The 18211-nt window shown below is 43.7% G+C and overlaps 1 non-coding gene across 1 annotated transcript; it reads left to right on the top strand.

Annotated features, from left to right (window-relative positions):
* Positions 1-533: 533 nt before the first annotated feature.
* On the top strand, positions 534-606 carry Trnaa-ggc (transfer RNA alanine (anticodon GGC)). The gene has a single exon. It is a non-coding gene; the product is annotated as a tRNA-Ala (tRNA).
* The last annotated feature ends 17605 nt before the right edge of the window (positions 607-18211 follow it).

Below are 18211 nucleotides of genomic sequence, written 5' to 3'. Positions count from 1 at the left end.
TTGTTTTGCATAGGTACTACCGTGAGCATTCAGGGAACACCAAGTGTGTGGTAAACGGCCTCGCACGCGACTTCTGGCGGCGCCCAGTGCACGATTTGGACAAGAAATCGGTCAAGAGCGGCGATGTCGTGTTTTAATGTTACTTTTATGTATTTGCGACCTTCTGAATGGCGGGCACGAAGTCATTTACCCTCCGCTCGGTGTTCACGCTCATAATGCTCACTGTAGGACATCCACAAAAAAGTCATAGTCAGGAGCGCACAAACACACACGGACGAAGGCACGCAGACGAACAACTAGAACAGTGCTGAAAGATGAAAGTCACTTTGTTTGTATCTGTCCCCTCTATGTTGTTCCAGCCTCAGAACATCAGTTTATCTCTTGTTCAACAGGTGCCGCTTGCGTCGATTTCCGTCGTATGAATGTGTGTATGAGTGAGCAAAAATGTAAGAGTGAAAGGAGGGTGAGTGAGAGTGAGTGGCTGGTTTGTCGTCCCTTCAGATGACGCACCCCGAAAGTCGCTGGAGAGGCGTGTTAGCTTAGCTCAATTGGTAGAGCCCTGGACCGGCAATCCAGAGGATGTGGGTTCGATCCCTACAGCTGGCTAACCTTTTCAGTGACTTTCATCTTTCATCGTTGATTTCTTAGGCAATTTGAGGCTTTGTTTGTATCTGTCCCCTCTATGTTGTTCCAGCCTCAGAACATCAGTTTATGTCTTGTTAGAACAGTGCGCTAGTGTTGTCTTCTGGCCTTCGTCCGTGTGTTTGTGCGCTTGATTATGAGTTACCTATACCAACTATCCCACTGTCTTTCATGGCTGTATTCTATTAGCTTGCACAGCGCATATACTGATGTACGTCTGAGTTTTGACATGGTAGCTACTGACAACATAGTTTCTGAAACATTCAACACTACCCAGTACCAGCTGCGTTATCTATATTCGCCTTTTGTTTTCTGTGCCAAACAAATTGATCTTACCCCACACATTCATGTCACGGCAGCGAACACAAGCATATTCGTGTGTTGGGACACTTGAACTCTTTCTTTTTCTGACCGCATAGCATGGTATATGCACTTACAATATTTATGCTGAAGTCGTAAATGTAAAACCAATTGCCGGCTCGCTTTATGACTTTCAGATGACACAGTTGCTGCAATTGCGCTGCGCTGTGGAGATAGCACGGATACACTATTCACTAAGGTGTGTGCTATTTATTTCAAACTTTATTTAGCAATGGAGACCCACAATGTCACCTGCTTTCATTACCATATCTTTCTTTGTGCTATACTGTGTAATACAATAATTTCAAAGCGACGTCCTACCGCTTCATCCAGTCATCCTGGAGAAACACCGCAGCTACGAGCTCTATGTTGACAGGCAGCTGGTCTGCGCATGTGACGGAGCAGCACAAGCCCTTCCTGCTTTTTTGCTACCTTTTGGATTATTACATGTCTACCCTATGAAGGCACTTAACACATTAACATTTATTGAGATAGCGCTTGCTGGGCTCTCCGAAACAAAACCATGGGTAAAATGTTTGGAATTCATTACCTTTGGAAACCATTTTATGACAACAAAATAAATATTCTTGTCAAGTTGCCAATTACGTTTTGTAGTTTGTGCTTGCCATCGATCAATGATACATGATTCGTGCGTTTTGGTGTTCAAGCAACCGTATAAAATAAGGTACTGCACAAGCATATATCAACGCTGATGCACGTAACAACAAGTGGTTGTCAAGGCACATCCCAAGCATATCTCATGTACACCATGGAACACCCCATGTTACGTACAGCATGTTACGCACCATTTTGTACGCCCCAAGGGGAATAATGCACACGCTCGAAGAGGTATAATTTATGCACGTCTAAGGTGTGCATATATACCTTCGCCAAGATATCGTTTATATACCCTCGGGTATTCATATATCCATTTGCAAAGGTATAGTTTATGCACCCCTAAGGTGTTCATGTATACCTCCACGGAGGTATAGTTTGTATATCCCCTATATATTTATATATACCTTTGTCGAGGTATAATTTATATATCACCAGAGGTATACTTCCATGAAGGTATAGACAGTATATGCCTTAGGCGGGGGTATAAATTCATGCCAAAAAAGGTACGAGTTATTGCACGTCCGATTTATACCATTGAAAACAACCAGAAAACCAAGAAAATGACTTAAGACAGCTACACGTGGCTATTGAATCAGCAACCCATCCTTTCTGCACATTCCTTCTCCCCGGAGACTAAGCCTTGGGTACCACTAAAATTTTGTTCCTTGTCTGAGAACTCATCTGTTATTTGCTCCTCGTTGTCTGCTCAGGTCGTCAGTATGAACCAGCTAGTCTGCGCCCTTTCATTATCATCACGGGACGTGCCGGTTGCATTGACCTCAGCTCACTTGCTGATTTGCTAGCACTACCAAACAGTCAAGGTGATAATCAGCCATCAACTCTGATTGATATCGAAGCTTTATTGCAAGGCAATTGCACCAAATACTACACTACGTTTACACAGCTAAGCTTGAAACATTGCTTACAGGGTGGACTTCCTTCGTAGTTGCTTACGTTGAGCGGCAGATCTGAAATACTAAAATGCGCGGCAGTGCACACACGCGTACATTCTTATTGTCCTCTGCCGTTTGTCCTCGGCTTGTCGCCTGTCCTCCTGACTCAGCAACGAAATCACGACAAAGGATGTGGTATATCGAAAATATCTCGTTCCAGAACTGCGTATATTTATTACAAAGCGAGCTTCTCTGTGAAGCTATAGGTCGCTCAGATAAACACACTTCTGATATAGTGAACTAGAATTAGAGGTGTGCTGAGCGATGGATAGTACTCTCGCTACTAGATGGTTCCACATCTGTCTCGATCGCGCGCGACTGAATCACCAGATTTCCGCCGAACTAATCGTCACGTGACAGCTTCTGAGCCATTAGCTCAAGAGTATGTATTCTTTCTTGCATGCGCTGTGTTTCACCTTGACCAGGGCAGAGAGCCCCGCAAATGCCACACATACATGCAGTTTCTGAAATATGTTTTCTGTGCATTATCTGTATGTTATCTCAACCAGTACGTTAATGTCGGTATGCGCGAGCTTCAATGACAAGAATAAGGCTCACGAAGCCAACTTGGATGTTTTTCAGTCTGCGCGGAGAAGCTGGCAGTTCATCATCCGTATATCACGCATTTAAGGAAGATGGATTGTCTGAGTGAGGCCTCCACTATTTTTGATCATCAGCATACAACATTAACGTTACACAAACAATCTTTAACAAAGTTTAACACCGCATAACTTCATTCAATAACAATCATCACATTTACAACAGAGACAATTGATACATTATCCCATCGCAAACAAACGGCTCAACGGCTGACTACTTATGCTTACTTATGCTTACGGCTTATGTCTATGAAGGTTAAGCATGACCACCTAAAGTATCGTTGACAGAAATAGCTCATCGCGGCGGACGCCGTCAACTCTTTTCATGACGAAAGATAAACATTGTTATCTGCTAGCAGTGACGGTGCCATGGAGGGACTGCCATCCCCCTCAGCGAGGAGAGCAATATATCGGATGTTTCAGTTAAATTCGCGAACCGGTGCACCAATCGAAGAACTTGTATATTTGTATTCTTATATAATTACATATGTTTATCTTTTTATAAGAATGTTCATTTGTTAAGTATCTGTCTGACCCCTCCTACAAGCTGCGCTGAATGAGTGGGAGGCGGTCATTATTTAAATAAAAATTCAAATGAATTTCACGCAAAAACATTATTCATGGCGCCGTCGCTTTCGATGTGGCTACTACCCCTTTGGCACCTTCAGTGGACATCTTTTAGAGAAAAATCTCCCGCCGAAGCGGGTCACTGCAGTAATTAATCAAAAGAAAAAGAAAAATGTGTTTTTATGTTCACGCGCAACCTTCAAAGTTGCGCAACCGCGCAACGGTTCAGTTCTAGTTCAGCTCCAAAACGGCGTTTACGGTTGCGGTTTGGTGCAGTTTCGGCTCGGCCAAAAATAACGGTTAGTAACAGTTGAGGAAAAATACGTCGCCACACCAGCATTGGACAGCTGTTTCGGCCTTATTGGGCCTTCATCAGCAATGCGTAGGTGGGCGACGTTTGAGCGAGTGGCGTCGGAAGGTCACGTGGAACGTGATGTCCTCCCGTCAGGGTGAGTGACTGTTAGTAACAGTGTTCGTTTCAGATTGGTTCGACTCTGACACAAATAGTCTCAATAAACAAGTGCACGGTTCATAATCTATGCATGGACGTACGTAAGTGGGACACTTACACTTTTTGTCCTCCATGACGAAGCAAAAAGCTCAGAGGAAGAAAAAAAGTGCAATGAACCACTCAATAAGTTTGTGAAGGGTACCTGTTATCAGGGCGCAAAACTATTCCACTAGTAAAACCGCGATCTAGCACGTTGAGTCTTCTGACACGGTCACATGAAATAGCTGCTTTGTGAGCTGCACAAGCAAGCTGCTTTGAAAAAAAAAAAAAAAAAACTTCTACACTGAAAATAGCCACACACTGGAACACTGAGGTCGTCGTAGTTCGAAAAAAAAAAACGCTTTGTGTGCGGCAATCGCATTTTGTCAAAGATCACGTGCCCGGCTTGAATCGAGGGGTACACGCCTGCAATGCTTCGCATAGACCACTAACACTAGTCCACCTTACTGCTGACGTCATCCGAGGAGAACACAGGTTTCCAAGCGGACGATAATGCTGGTGGGTGACGTCATAGTATCCTGCTCCGGACGAAACACCCTAGTACGGAACTTGTTTTTTTTCTATTGCTCTTCGCATTTCGGTCATCATCATTGTCATTGTCATTGTCATCATTTACGAATTAACTACCAGCGCAAAAAGCATTAGTTTGTTGTATTCGGCATCGAGAAGTGCTCCGTGTTCGGTGTGATGCTCACCTTTACAAAAAAAAAAAAAAAAATCCTTGCGGAGTCTCCCTTTAACCTAACCCAACCGAACCAGGTGTACAAGTGACAAGTGTTATTGCGTATTTAAAACGCGTAATGTGTCATGGTTATCTCTGTCCTGTCGTTCGCCTTGACATTCGCAAACCAAATTTAAAACCATCCGGATAACCTACACTTGCAAAGTAGTTTGACGGCACTCAGAGCGCGTGATGTAGGATAACCATCCAAGAATCAGCCGCGTTTTGAGTTGCCTCCAACTTTACGCAACCTCACGTTATAGCTCTTGTAGCACAGTTTGAACAATTATCGCACAAGTGGCAAATGAGCATCAATCTGTTATAGAGTGACATATTGAACAGCAATATTGAACACAAGACAGCGGCAGCAGCCACTTAGTCGAATCGAAGTACCAAGCACGACACAACCAGGTAATCTGGAGCAGATGAACGTCATGTCATGGATATTTAGCACAGGCATGCATTTCGTCGTAATGGCTGTCTGGTAGGTTCCAGTTACGACGGGACAGCGCTTTTATCTCGCTGTATTTCTTTCCACATTTCTTCAAGAAGCACAGCTGTAGGAAAAAAAGGAGAAACGATTATTGTTTAGCACGGAAAGTAGAGCGACTTTGTCCATTATGACATTCCGGTGACCTGTGACAATTCGTGCGGAAGCCAGACGGGGAGGTACCTTAATGATAGGCTTATGTAACATGCTACATCTCTAAAATCAGGGACATAAAACAATTTGGCGCTGCACTCAGGAGCATCTGGCTACTGACCTATATTAGGGAGCACTCGGGTTTTCGCCAGACAGAGAGATCAGTGCACTAGAGCGATATTCGAATCTCTCACGATGCGTGACAGAAAAGAAAGCTGTCAGTGCACTTTGCATTGAGCTTCAACTACTGGAGATTGCCTATCTAGAGGCTTCTCCTGTGTAGCCAATGTGCCCTGTATTCCCTTGTTCCCTCCCATTACCCTTTTATTTTCCTGCGGTGCACAGCATAAACTTCAGCTGTTACTCAGCGCCTATGTTGTGTCGTCGATGGTTGCTGCGCTGTGTTGTTGCGTTCATTAAACAGATCGCACCATGGACGTACACATAGATGAACGCCTGTGTCTGAATCCAAATCGCGGTCCAATAACGTGAATCGTATGAGAGTTATTCAACTTTAGACCCATCGTCATTTCAGCTGTGTCGTTGAAATGAAAGCATCGGCACGCGAATTCTCTTTGTTTTTTCCTTGGCAAAAATAAACATACATGTGATATACGTAGAACTGTACATGAAGACATGCGACGTTGTCCAAACTCACTTGGATAGCCAATGACTTTCCCGTCGTGTATTGTGCGCTATTTGAGTACAAAATGCATCTCCGCGGCTATATGAATCATGAACCTTCGAACATTTTTCTGTTTCGTGCCACGCAACCAGGGATTGTGACGGGAAACAGATGCTGAAACTATGAACGGTATCTACCTGAATTTCATCGGAAACAAAAATAGAAACAGAAACGATAATGGTTTCGTTACTAACACCAGAAACCGAAACAGAAACAAAAATGTATTTTCATTCGTCTTACCAAAATCGGGAACAGAAACGAGAACGGAGCCCGACACCGAAAGAGCTGAGGCACAAAAACAACCGAAATACATCCTGCAGGAACGGAAATCGTTCAATATTTAATCACCAATGAATGAAAACAGTAAGGAATACAATAAGCGGGGAACTTCGAGGGACAAAAAATGGAAGACTGGCCAGTCACTGACGGCCGGTAATGACAAAAGCGGCAGTCCAGATTATATCAACATTTGACCAAGATTGATAGTGATGGATAAAGGTATGGAACAGCAGGCGTTTTATGAAAGGCATTAGCTCGGTAATAGGTAGTACGAGCTTGTCTTGGTAGAGCGACTGATTTTCCTGAGAGACTTCAGTGGCAAAGCGTTCCACCGAACTTGAAGATTAATGTAGAAAATGAAAACTAACTTCTTGTTAACACAATCATCCGTGATCGAAGCCATAAAATGACGTAAATTCGTCACGTTAAACTCGCATATATTGCTAATCAGCCTTAGATGGTGTTCCGCGGCGAGGAGAAAAATGTAGGAGACAAGCGCGCGAAAATTATATTCTGCTCCGAAAAGGAGGTGAACACAACAGTGAGTACTGAACTGTACAAAATAGATGTCGCAGGGAATCGGAACCGACTGAATATGGAACCATCTTGCCCTGTAATAGAGTGGAACTCCTGTCGACCGCGCCATGTCAGGCACACAAAAAATTAATGACGGTGTCGCCCAGCTGGTCGCGTGATGACACAGTGGTGGTCCAGATGATATCTTCATTTGGCCAGGTCATATATCGATGAATAAAGGTGTGAACAGCAGGCGTGCTACCATGGCCGACTTTTATTCAAGTTAGACGTTATAGAAGATAGCATTAAGACTTTAGGTTCGTAAAGGGTCGAATTAAAGAGCTAGTACATGTCGATGCGTCGATTCTGGCCTATGAAGTCTAGTGGCCTAGTTCATCGCTTTTATGAACGCCACGGTGAAAGTGATGAAATGTCAGAGGCAGTGATGACGACGATGATGATGCTCACACAATGTTCTTTTCAGTAACAATCACTGCACATAACGACAAAGGTGGCTTTCTTGAAGGCCAGCTAAACCATACGGATAGAGGTTAGAAGGAAAGGCGGGGAGGAAGACCAAAAGAGGAACTGAGGAAGGAGCTGGACGGAGCTCTAATTTCTCTGTGGGAAGGCATACCGAATCAGTCGAGGGAACGTAGCGTATTTTTAGCTGGTGAAAGCAGGCGCAATTTCGAAACCAATTGGCAACGCTTGCTCCGGAGCTTCCGTTGGCTACGGATTTTGTCACAGTGTGCTTCAGTCGAGGATCGTAGCCAAGGCTAGTTGAGGCAGTTGCGTTGGTGTGGCGGTGGTGGGGCAGTCTGGGATGTGGCATCCACCCATCGATATCCAAACTTGTTCGACCGCGTTCTGGCGGTAGTGGATGGTTCGGCTGATCATTTTCGAACTTCAGTTTCGCTGAGCCTCTCATTTTTTTATATTCAGCCTCAGCTTCTTAGTATTTCTCTTAAATATATTGAGCAACCAGGCTGTACTGAAAAAGTGTTGTCACATGTATTGCGCGTGTTCTCAGCAGGCAACCAAGCAGGCAACCACGCCAGCAGGCAGCCACGAACGTCCTCAGGAAGCACAGAATATTGACCCACAAAGGCGAAGCATTGCCAGGATTTTCCCCATATTGGCTGAAAGTTGACACAAAGGCTCCATATTGCCATGATAGGCAAGCCTGAGCGATCAAGACACGTAAACAAACACTAACACGAGGGCTCAAAACCAGCAAGACGTTTAATATATAATAACGAACTTCATGAACATGTAGATGGTGCGTGGGAAGACAGAGAGAGGGGGAATATGGAATTGAGGACAAAGTGAGTTGAAGGAAGGTCAGAGGCCGGGGTCGCTTGAAGGCCGGGTGGATAGATACAGACGACACACTAATACAATTATCCACACTCTGTATGGCCAATGCTTCTCTCAAAAGACGTTTTCCCCTGTCTCGTTCCCACGCCAGCACCGCCGTCTGGGACCATAGTGGTTGACCAAAGGCGTTAAACGATCTAACCTGAAGTTGTTCCTAGAGAGGAGACGGACCCCCATCTCCTTCGACATAGCCTTCAAATTATGTGATATCTTGTGGTAGTACGGAACTACTGCATTTTTTTCTCTTTTTCTTCCATTAAACATTTCGGGCGAACTTGAAACGGTGCAAGTAAATTGTGCTGGATTAGCTTAATCTCATAGCCTGCTCTTTGTAACTTGGCGGTCTGTAGCTTGACAGCATTGAACACGATTTGGAGTAAGACTTGGTCAGGGCACTGATTATCAAGGAATTTATCAAACTATTTTTCACCAACTTAGAATGGCAACTCCTTGGCAGAAGGGGTTTTTTACTTGAAGCACCATATTGCCAGCAGTGTAAGGTCAAATATAAAAACTTCAATTTCCCGTCGGTAGGATGCTCACACTTTTGGCATACCCAAGAACTTTCCGATTGGCAGCGTTGTCAAGAAAAAGAATTCGCTTCTCTTCGGTCAGTCCTCCATCGCTCGGTTCGCAAACCTGCTGTGAAACGCCGTGAAGAGCACGTCCATTCATGAACTCTCTCCGTCAATCCTGCAAGTGTGCATCTGTCGTCGCACCTCACAGACCTTCTCTTCAAAACGCCAAAGTTCTGCCTTAAGGGGGCATACCAGCTCTCCGTCCCAATGTATTTCGTATGGAACATGTCTTATGCTTTTTCTCGGTAACTATCGCGCAGATTTTGACGCGGTGATTTCACAATAAAGAGGAAGACGGGATGAACAGAATAATGTTATTAGGTTTCTCACACATGTCGTATGTATTTTACGGCGACGTCATGAACATGAAAAAAATACACAATTTTTCCCCTGCCTCTTTGGACAGGTTTTTATTAAACTTCTATAGCCATTTCAAAAAAAACAAAAAAACGTTCCATTTACTTTCTCCCGATATGTTTCAGGAATTGATAGATCGTTTTTATAAAAAAGCATGAAATGTGAGTACGCAAAATCACCCACTAAAAGTCCAGTGAACGGCATCATTCTGACGAGACAGCAAAACCGCGTGGACCGTATCCTTCCGCCGAGCAAGCGTGCGCGTGCGCACCGGACGGCACTGCTGGCTCCTCTCTCCTCATTACTTTCCTGGACCGCTGACTTAAGGCATGACCTTGGAGACCAGAACAAAAGCTTACTTAGCTGCTCGTAAAGGGATTATCGTCTGAGCCGGCATTGTCGCCAACAACCACAGGCCAACAACCGTCTTCTTTTTTCGGTGCGCGTATAGAGAATTGAGATGAGTTTATTAGCTTCACATGAAACGTCAATTTGCCCGATTTTGCCGGGATTGTGTTTACTCAGACAACTGTCTCATAAGGCTAACGAGAATCTGCCGTATTTACGATTAGTGGAAGGCCGACTTTACAAATATTCCAGTAACGTTCAACATGACTGCCCTGTAATATGAGAGAACTGATGCTCTGAGGCTGGAACAACATAGTAAGGACAAACACACACAAAGCCTCAATTTGCCTATGAAATTAACGATGAAAGATGGAAGTCACTGAAAAGGTTAGCCAGCTGTAGGAGTGGGTGAAGAAGATGTGGGTTCGACCCCTACAGCTGGCTAACCTTTTCAGTGACTTCCATCTTTCATTGCCCTGTAATGTTCGTAATGTTGAAACAGCGATCAAGAGGATTACACACAAATAAATGTTCCTCAGGATAACTGCATTTAGAGCTGCAGGTTTCTTTGTTCTTCTCTTTCTTTCTTTTATTGATCGATTTATTTTCATTTTTATCTTATGATTTTTTTTTCGTCAACGCTCCACGTGAACCAATAAGAAAAATCGATCAAGCGACCGCTGCACAATTATTTCCGCCCACGCAATGGGCAACAGTCTTTTCCGGAACCCAAATTCACGTTCGCGAAACAAGGAAAACCAACGACAATGCTCGATTGCTTGGTACGATGATATGCCGTGTTTAAAAGTCCGACATCACTATTTACCACACAAACTCAACAAATTTCGATGAAAAAATGGCTAGGAAGCAAGCGAGCTGGTGAAGATGATGCATGATGTAAAACCCTGAGACTAGGGGACACGAAGGGACAGACACAAACAGCTGTTTTTGAGACTTCGTGTTTGTGTCTGTCCCTTCGTGTTCCCTAGTTTTTCGGGGTTTTACATCTGGCATGAAATTTCGATGTCTGTCCAAGTCATTTTAGCGAACGAGAGCCACATTTTTGGCTGCTTAGGCTTAGCGGGGCGGACGCGACGGAACAACACATTAGGTAGTTGATTATTAGATTAGTAAAAGTTCGGTGTTTGCATTTTCATGTTCATGTTGTTTATTTTTCAACGGGGACTTCGATCACGTTATTTGAGATACGGCCAATATTTCGATACCGGTTCCCTGGATTTTCCATCTTTCGACACTTCTTGCTGGTTCCGCGTTGGATGACCCAAAACCTGTACCCGTCGTTCTTTGCACCGCAAACAAAGGAAAGCCTTCTGAGGAAGATCAGGAAAAGCTCCGGGTCACTGGGGATTCGCCACTGAACTAGTGACTCTACGCTGAACCAGCTGAACGAAAGGTCTGGTGTAATGTGAAGTACCCTGCGAAAACCAAGGAGTACTGAAGTTTCCGGGTAATAATCAGCGCATTATGAGACGGAATTCGTGCTCCGAGACCTCCACGCGTACATAAAGACGGAGTTCAAAGAGTTTTAGGAGCTTCCTTCTTCTCCTTTTTTATTTCTTTTTTCTTTTTTTTTTTGAATAGCTGTTGCTAAATGCAATGCATTTATTTAGACTGACTGAGTGTAAGTATTGAGCCTATAAAAGGCCGAAAATCATAACGTCGAACTATCAGAAAGCCGAAAATCAGAAGGCTGAAAACGGAAAGGCCAAAGAGACACGGGGTGAGCACTCTAGTGAATGATCACTGAATGGGATGGTGTTGATTATGAAGTTTATAAGTTTTGTGGCTATTGTATTAGAAATCAAATAACTGGAATGCATAGCATTTCGTGCTCGCAAATAGACTAGCCAGCGAAGATGAAAAACAATAATGTACAACTTGTTTACTACGAAAAGAAAGTGTGTGGTGGGTAAAGTGCGGATAATTGTGCACTAAAAGCCCCTGAAATATAGATGCAAACCTAAATAGTCGATGAAGCACATCACAGCCGACCGAGTGTTATCGTTCGCTTTGCGGATTTGTTGAAATTAGGAGACATAGGGTTCTTTTTTTTTTCTTTTTTTTTCACGTATTAATGAATAATTAAATCTACATTCCATTCAACGAACAACATTAAATGGATATAGTTCGCTGCATTAGTTCGCTAGCCATATCGTTCGCTGGATGCTTGTATTTCTCTACTGTCGGTGAGACACAGGTTTTACAGTTGTCCTTACATCTTTTTCTGTGCCGATGTTTATGGGTTATAAAAGCTCTACACCCACTTATTCAGTTGTTTCATTGCCCTTACAACTCCGCTTCTGCTGAAAATACTGTACATCAACATCAGTGTCTGGCCACCACCACCAACAAAAAAAGAACTATATATGAAAATACTAGTATTCCGGTCAGTGGCGTAGCTACGGGGAGGCTACGGGGGGCCCGAGCCCCCCTAACTGCCACTAGCTGACCCACGCAAATAGTGCAAATCCGAGGAGAAAATAACATATGGGGGGAGGGGGGCTAGCGTGACGATCGCGAAAGTTCTTACAGTTCATGGCGTCTATCTAAGCGGCACACTTGAATCGTTTCTAAAGTATGAGCTTTTCAAAATCCTTCCAATCTCGTGACACCACCTCATTGGACATCACAGTATAATCGTATTGTGAATAAGTCCGACCATACCCACGTTCAGCGAGAACGCGGCTACCATTTTCCCAACATATCTGCCAGAAATAAGTAGAAGGTAGCAGGACCTTGGAAAATCACTAGTGATGAATCACCTCGTGTCATAGTCAATATTTATTTGCTGATGGAGAATCGCTTCCTAATCTTACCGCGTTGTCAGTACTCAGCAAAATTTGCGAGAGAGGAACGGAAAGAACAGATGTAATCGGCACAATGCAAGCGGCGCAGCGGGTGCATTTATGTTCCTTGTTCAATGGTTTTACTATGCGTTAGCATCAATGATAATTTAAAAAATCCCGTCTCCCAACTTAAATAAATAATGTGATAGAGCTTGGTCGGCTATGATCCGTTTCCTCAGCTGTTCACAACGGCGCTCTTGTAATTTCCGGGATACGGCGAAATCGTCCCTAGTGGGAACCTAGTTTAGAACCGGGTCCTAGGTTAGTTTTCAGAGGTTTGGTTAGTTTAGGCTTGTTTTTGACAGTCCACCGTCCACAGTCCATCGCATCCTCCTCATCACATTATAACTGGATATTCCGAAATCCTAAGCTGTTATTTGAAGAAAGGTAATTGATAACGTACAAACATGAGTAAGAAACAACGTAAACAGCATAACAGCATTTGATCGAACGCCGTTTGGTCGAACGCAGTTTGATCGAAGGCGTTTGAGCGACGCCGTTTGTTCGAAAGATGATTCTTCGAAGGGAGTTCGAAGCTCGCACCGTGTCCTTACCACCTCTGTTTCTGTAACTCCTGACTCGAACATACGGAGCAGCCAATAAGTGTTCTCTCCTTCTTTGTTTGTTTGTTTCTTGCTTCTTCTTTTTTTCAGCTAAAGAGAGGAGGCCACTGGTTATTTGCGGACCTTTGTCATTCACTAACAGCACAGCCTTCTCGCTTTTTACTCTCTCCCATCCGAAAGGAAACTAAATTGAATGGAACAATGCGGAAGTATCCCGTGAAATTGTAACGGGACCCATTACTTCAGTCCCCACTTCACCTCCAGCAATGCGGTAGAGTATCGCGCCCGGCGATGAAACTCCCCACATATCATCCTGAAATAAAGTTGTTGTTGTATCCCGCGAACAAGTGGGACGCATACCGAAGAAAATGTCTTCAAGTTGGGAGCAGCCAATAGTCTGTGCTTCTTCTGGGCACCCTTTTCACTGCTGACGACAGGGAACGATGATAGTGATATGTACACGAAAGGCACCCGAAGTCTGAATGCTAAGAAGGAAATTTCGCCATTGTATAAAAAAAAGATATTCTATTAACAGCCATATAATACTTTAGTTCAATCTTGTTTAGAGTATGCATCTGCTTCAAACGAACCAATAAAAAATCAAACGACCGCTGCCGTTTCGATCAAACGGTGTTCGATCAGATTGCCTTGGACGAAATGCCCCGCGTTCGATCAAACGGCTTTCGTTCTTGCGGAGAAGATTTCTCTGGGCTTTTCCTGGGGATGGTTCTTCCCGGGGACATTTTTTCCGGGAAGGAAAATCCGGCATATCGGGCAAGCTTTGAATATAGGAAACGACTTCTCGGTGATCATTCCTTCATTTGGCAACTAGCGCTCATATTCATCTCTGGAAACGCCAATTTTGTAATTGCATCTGTGTTGCCCTACAAGAATAGTGATTTTCCTGTCCCACATGATAAGGAGACCGAACTGCACTTTTTGCAACACTCAAACAAGAACCTGTTACGTTGTCAGGTGACCATTGTTAATATCTTTCTAGTCTGTGTCCTTTTATTTTTTGTCGAATCGTTCCTCTTGGCGTCCAGAAAAAAAAAGTCTGTTGGGAATATCGCGACTCCCTCTGGGAGGCCTCGCCGCTCGACCTTTCCGTATCTTCCTTGGTTGGCTCGACCCGAAGCCTTTATCGCCCTTCGCCTTCTTTGTACGGTTTTGCAAACTGGCACACCAAGGCGAGAAGAAGGGAGTCCCCTGTTACTGGGGGTTGTCGACTGACATCATTTTGCTGAGCCGATGTAATGTGAAAGAAAAACAAGAGGGAACGGATTACTGAAGTTTTCGGGTAAAGAAGTCTATTCTGCGATGAAAATTTTGAAAAGTATTTTGCACCAACGCCCTGTAAATGAATTCAAATATTTGATAATGCTTACTTACCAGAAATATACATACCAAAATGTCATTTTTGCATGAATAATAGAGTTATTATCAAGGTAAATTGCATGTAAGCGAGTACAAAAAAAAAGGGAATACTGTTTCGAGCACTAGATTTTCGTGACTTGCACTGTAAGTGCTGTGTGTTTATGGCCTAATTTACAGCCGCTGGTACATCCAGTTGAGAGCCTCCGAGATACCAACATCTTGGGCGAGCGTTTATAGCATATGAAAATACCTTTCCTTGGCCATTTCCTCATTTCTTAATTGGCAATCGCCTTGTCCTCAGACTCACTGCTGGCAACATTCGTTTATAATACCATCTGTGTGTGTACTGCCCATATTGTCATCCGTACTATCCGATCACACTTGTACGTCGGCATACAATAAGTATAGTAAGGCAAGTAAGTATAGTAAGTATAGTAAGGCAAGTAGTACGGCAAGTAAGTATAAAAGACGTGAATGTCTCGAATCGAACTGCGGACCTTTCGTGTCAAAGTCCGACACTTTACCTCTCGACAAAGACCGCAAAGGGTGCGCGCCGCCTTAAACTCGCGACGTGAACCATGCACAATGGGGATTATTTCGCAGTCGGAGGTGAACGGCGTGATAAGGACGTCGACCGTGGCACCATCTAGAATCGAGAAAATCGTGAATCGGAGTTGTTCCCCGACTGGTATGGCCTCCTAATGTGAAACCTTCAAAGTTCGATTTCATCTCCGACGTGGACCTCATAGCTGCAATGTGGTTCCCAAACACATGCTTTCATTGAAAATTCGATTGCTAAGCTCTCCCAATGCACGGGTCCCGGCTACTGTGTCAAAATCCCGTTCTGTGGTCGAGGCACAGGAAGAGTTGCAGGCTGAAAAAAACCTCGTCTTGCTTCAAACTGACAAATCTGGCCGTTTTGGTGTTCTCCCGAGAGAAGAGTTCTTAAAAAAGCGATCGGATGCGATTGACGAGCTGTTAGTGCCTTTCATTGGGAACCTTCGAACATTGAAAAGGGATGTTTCGAATATTTTGAATGAAAACGAAATGTCAACCTTGGTAAAGAATATCAAAGGAACTGCGTCTTGCGCGTTCTCTTCAAAATTTTTGTTGAAGGACAATAAACCCAATCTACCCCTTAGAATTGTACTTAATGAAAATAGCACTTGGCAGAAGTTCGTATCAGCGTTCATCCAGAAATCATTGTCAGTTTTAAATGTACCCAACCCCTTATCTCTGAGAAACTCCCAAGAATTTGTCAAAATGCTTTTGCCGTTTCATGGATCTGAAATGTTTGCGATGTCATTGGATGTCAAAGATCTGTACTATTCTCTTAGGAAACATTTGCTGTTGAAACGGGTTTCGGATCTTATGAACGCAAATCTGGTACGTTTCCAGTCTCACGCTGGCATTGCAAAAAGTGATTTTTTGGAATTGCTGAATTTGTATTTGGATTCTAATGTAACTTGCATAGATGTCGTTTTATACACCCAAAAGGATGGTGTTTTCATAGGTTCGTCTCTTGCACCGTTCTTATCTGAAATCTATTTAGGTTGACTCGACTCTCATTTAAGTGCGTTTGTAAATTCGTGTTTGCCTGACACTGTTTTGGTGGCTAGATACGTTGATGATCTGATATTCATGTTTCGTTCCCGCTCCTGCTTGGTAGAACTGCAACGTGTGGCTCGTGAATCGGCCCCCGAATTAACATTTACGGACGAGCATCTAACCGACGGGAAGCTGAAGTTTTTAGATTTGGCCTTACACTTCAAAGGCAGGTTATCCTGAGAATATGGTGCATCAAGTAAAAAAAAACCTTCTGCCAAGAAGGAGTTGCCATTCTAAGTTGGTGAAAAATAGTTTGATAAATTCCTTGATAAGCAGTGCATTGACCAAATCTTGCTCGTATTTTGTGTTCAGTGCTCTCAAGCTACAGACCGCCAAATTACAAAGAGCAGGATATGAGTTTAAGCTAATACAGCACAATCTACTTGCTCAGTTTCAAGCTCGCCCGAAACGCTTAATGGAAGAAAATGAGAAAATTGCAGTAGTTCCGTACTACCACAGGATTTCACACAATTTGAAGGCTATGACGAATGAGATGGGGGTCCGTCTCCTCTTTAGGAACAACTCCAGGTTAGATCGTTTAACGCCTTTTTCAAAACCAGAGTCTGCCTGTAATGTTGAACACAGAACCATCAAGTTTGTCCCTTGTGCAAAAAATGTTGGATATACAGGATGTCCCAGAAAACGTGTCATTGAATTATAATAAAAAAACTACACCACCTAGAGTCATGCGGTCAACGGCATTTGTTCTTACTCGGTTTTTGCCACCTCCTCATGTGAATGTCGTGTAACGTAAGTTTAATTATGTAAATGTTTGCGAGCTTAAGTCGGAAATTTGCATAGGAAATGACACTTTTTTACCCCACCAATGTGAAGAGCGTGTCTAATTTACTCAAATTAATGATAATTGACAGGGATATTCAGAAGCTATGCCATCGGAAAAAATAGCCGAACATCATGCTCTACGGAGGTCGCACAGAATAGCGCACGATGAATATCTCAGCGCAATCTTTGTCAGTCCGACGAAAGGAGGTTGGAAACCCAGCCCACCCCGGCATCGCAGAAAGAGATAACGCGGGCACGGCTTATCACATCCGACTTTCGCTGAGATAATGCTTTCCCTCTCCCAATTTTAGGAACTGTTACTTTTTCTACTATCACTTTGTGGGCTGGCTTCGGAACCTCCTTTCGTCGGACTGCAAGCGATTGCGCTCAAAAAGACATCGCGCGGTATGGTCCGGTGCTCCGAAAAGCATGATATTCGGCTATTTCTTCCAATGGGATAGCTCGTGAATATCACTGTCAATTATCATGAATTTGAGTGAATTCGGCACGCTCTTCATATTGGTGGGGTAAAAAAGTGACCTTCCCTTGGCAAATTTCTGAGTTCAGTTCGCAAATATTTTCATAATTAAACTTGCGGTACATGACATTAACTTTACAAGGTGGCAAAAACCTAATATGAACAAATGCCGTTGACCGCATGATTCTAGGTGGCGTAGTTTTTTTATTATAATTCAATGACATGTTTTCTGGGACACCCTGTAGAATCCCGATAGCTTGTGGCTTTGTATACATAGGTCAAACATCTCAATGCGTTAAGGAAAGACTGGGCCAGCATAAAAACAGCCCAGATTCAAATTTGTCGGATCATCTAAGAATCTGTAATAATTGTCAACCCCTATGGTTCCAGACGGCGGTGCTGGCATGGGAACCAGTCAGGCGAAAACGTCTTTTGAGAGAAGCGTTGGCCATACAGGGTGCGGGTATTAGTGTGCCGTCTGTATGTATCCACCCGGCCTTCAAGCGCCTCCTTTGACCTCCTTCAACTCATTTTGTCCTCAATTCCCTATTCCCCTCTCTCTGTCTTCCCTCGCACCGTCTCCATGTCCATGAAGTTCGTTGTTATCAATTAAACGTCTTGCTGGTTTTGAGCCTTCGTGTTTGTGTTTCTTTACGTGTCTTGCCCATCGCTCAGGCTTGCCTATCATGGAATTTATCCACCAGCTAGCCTGCATTTACGCCATTCTAGCACGTTGCGTAGACTTACCAATACATATAGGCCAAATAAAGCAAATGAG

The sequence above is a fragment of the Ornithodoros turicata genome, unplaced genomic scaffold, assembly GCF_037126465.1.
Source record: "Ornithodoros turicata isolate Travis unplaced genomic scaffold, ASM3712646v1 Chromosome32, whole genome shotgun sequence".
NCBI classification, from domain to species: Eukaryota; Metazoa; Arthropoda; class Arachnida; order Ixodida; family Argasidae; genus Ornithodoros; species Ornithodoros turicata.
Note: the sequence above shows the minus strand (reverse complement) of the source record. Positions and strands in the feature narration are given on the sequence as shown.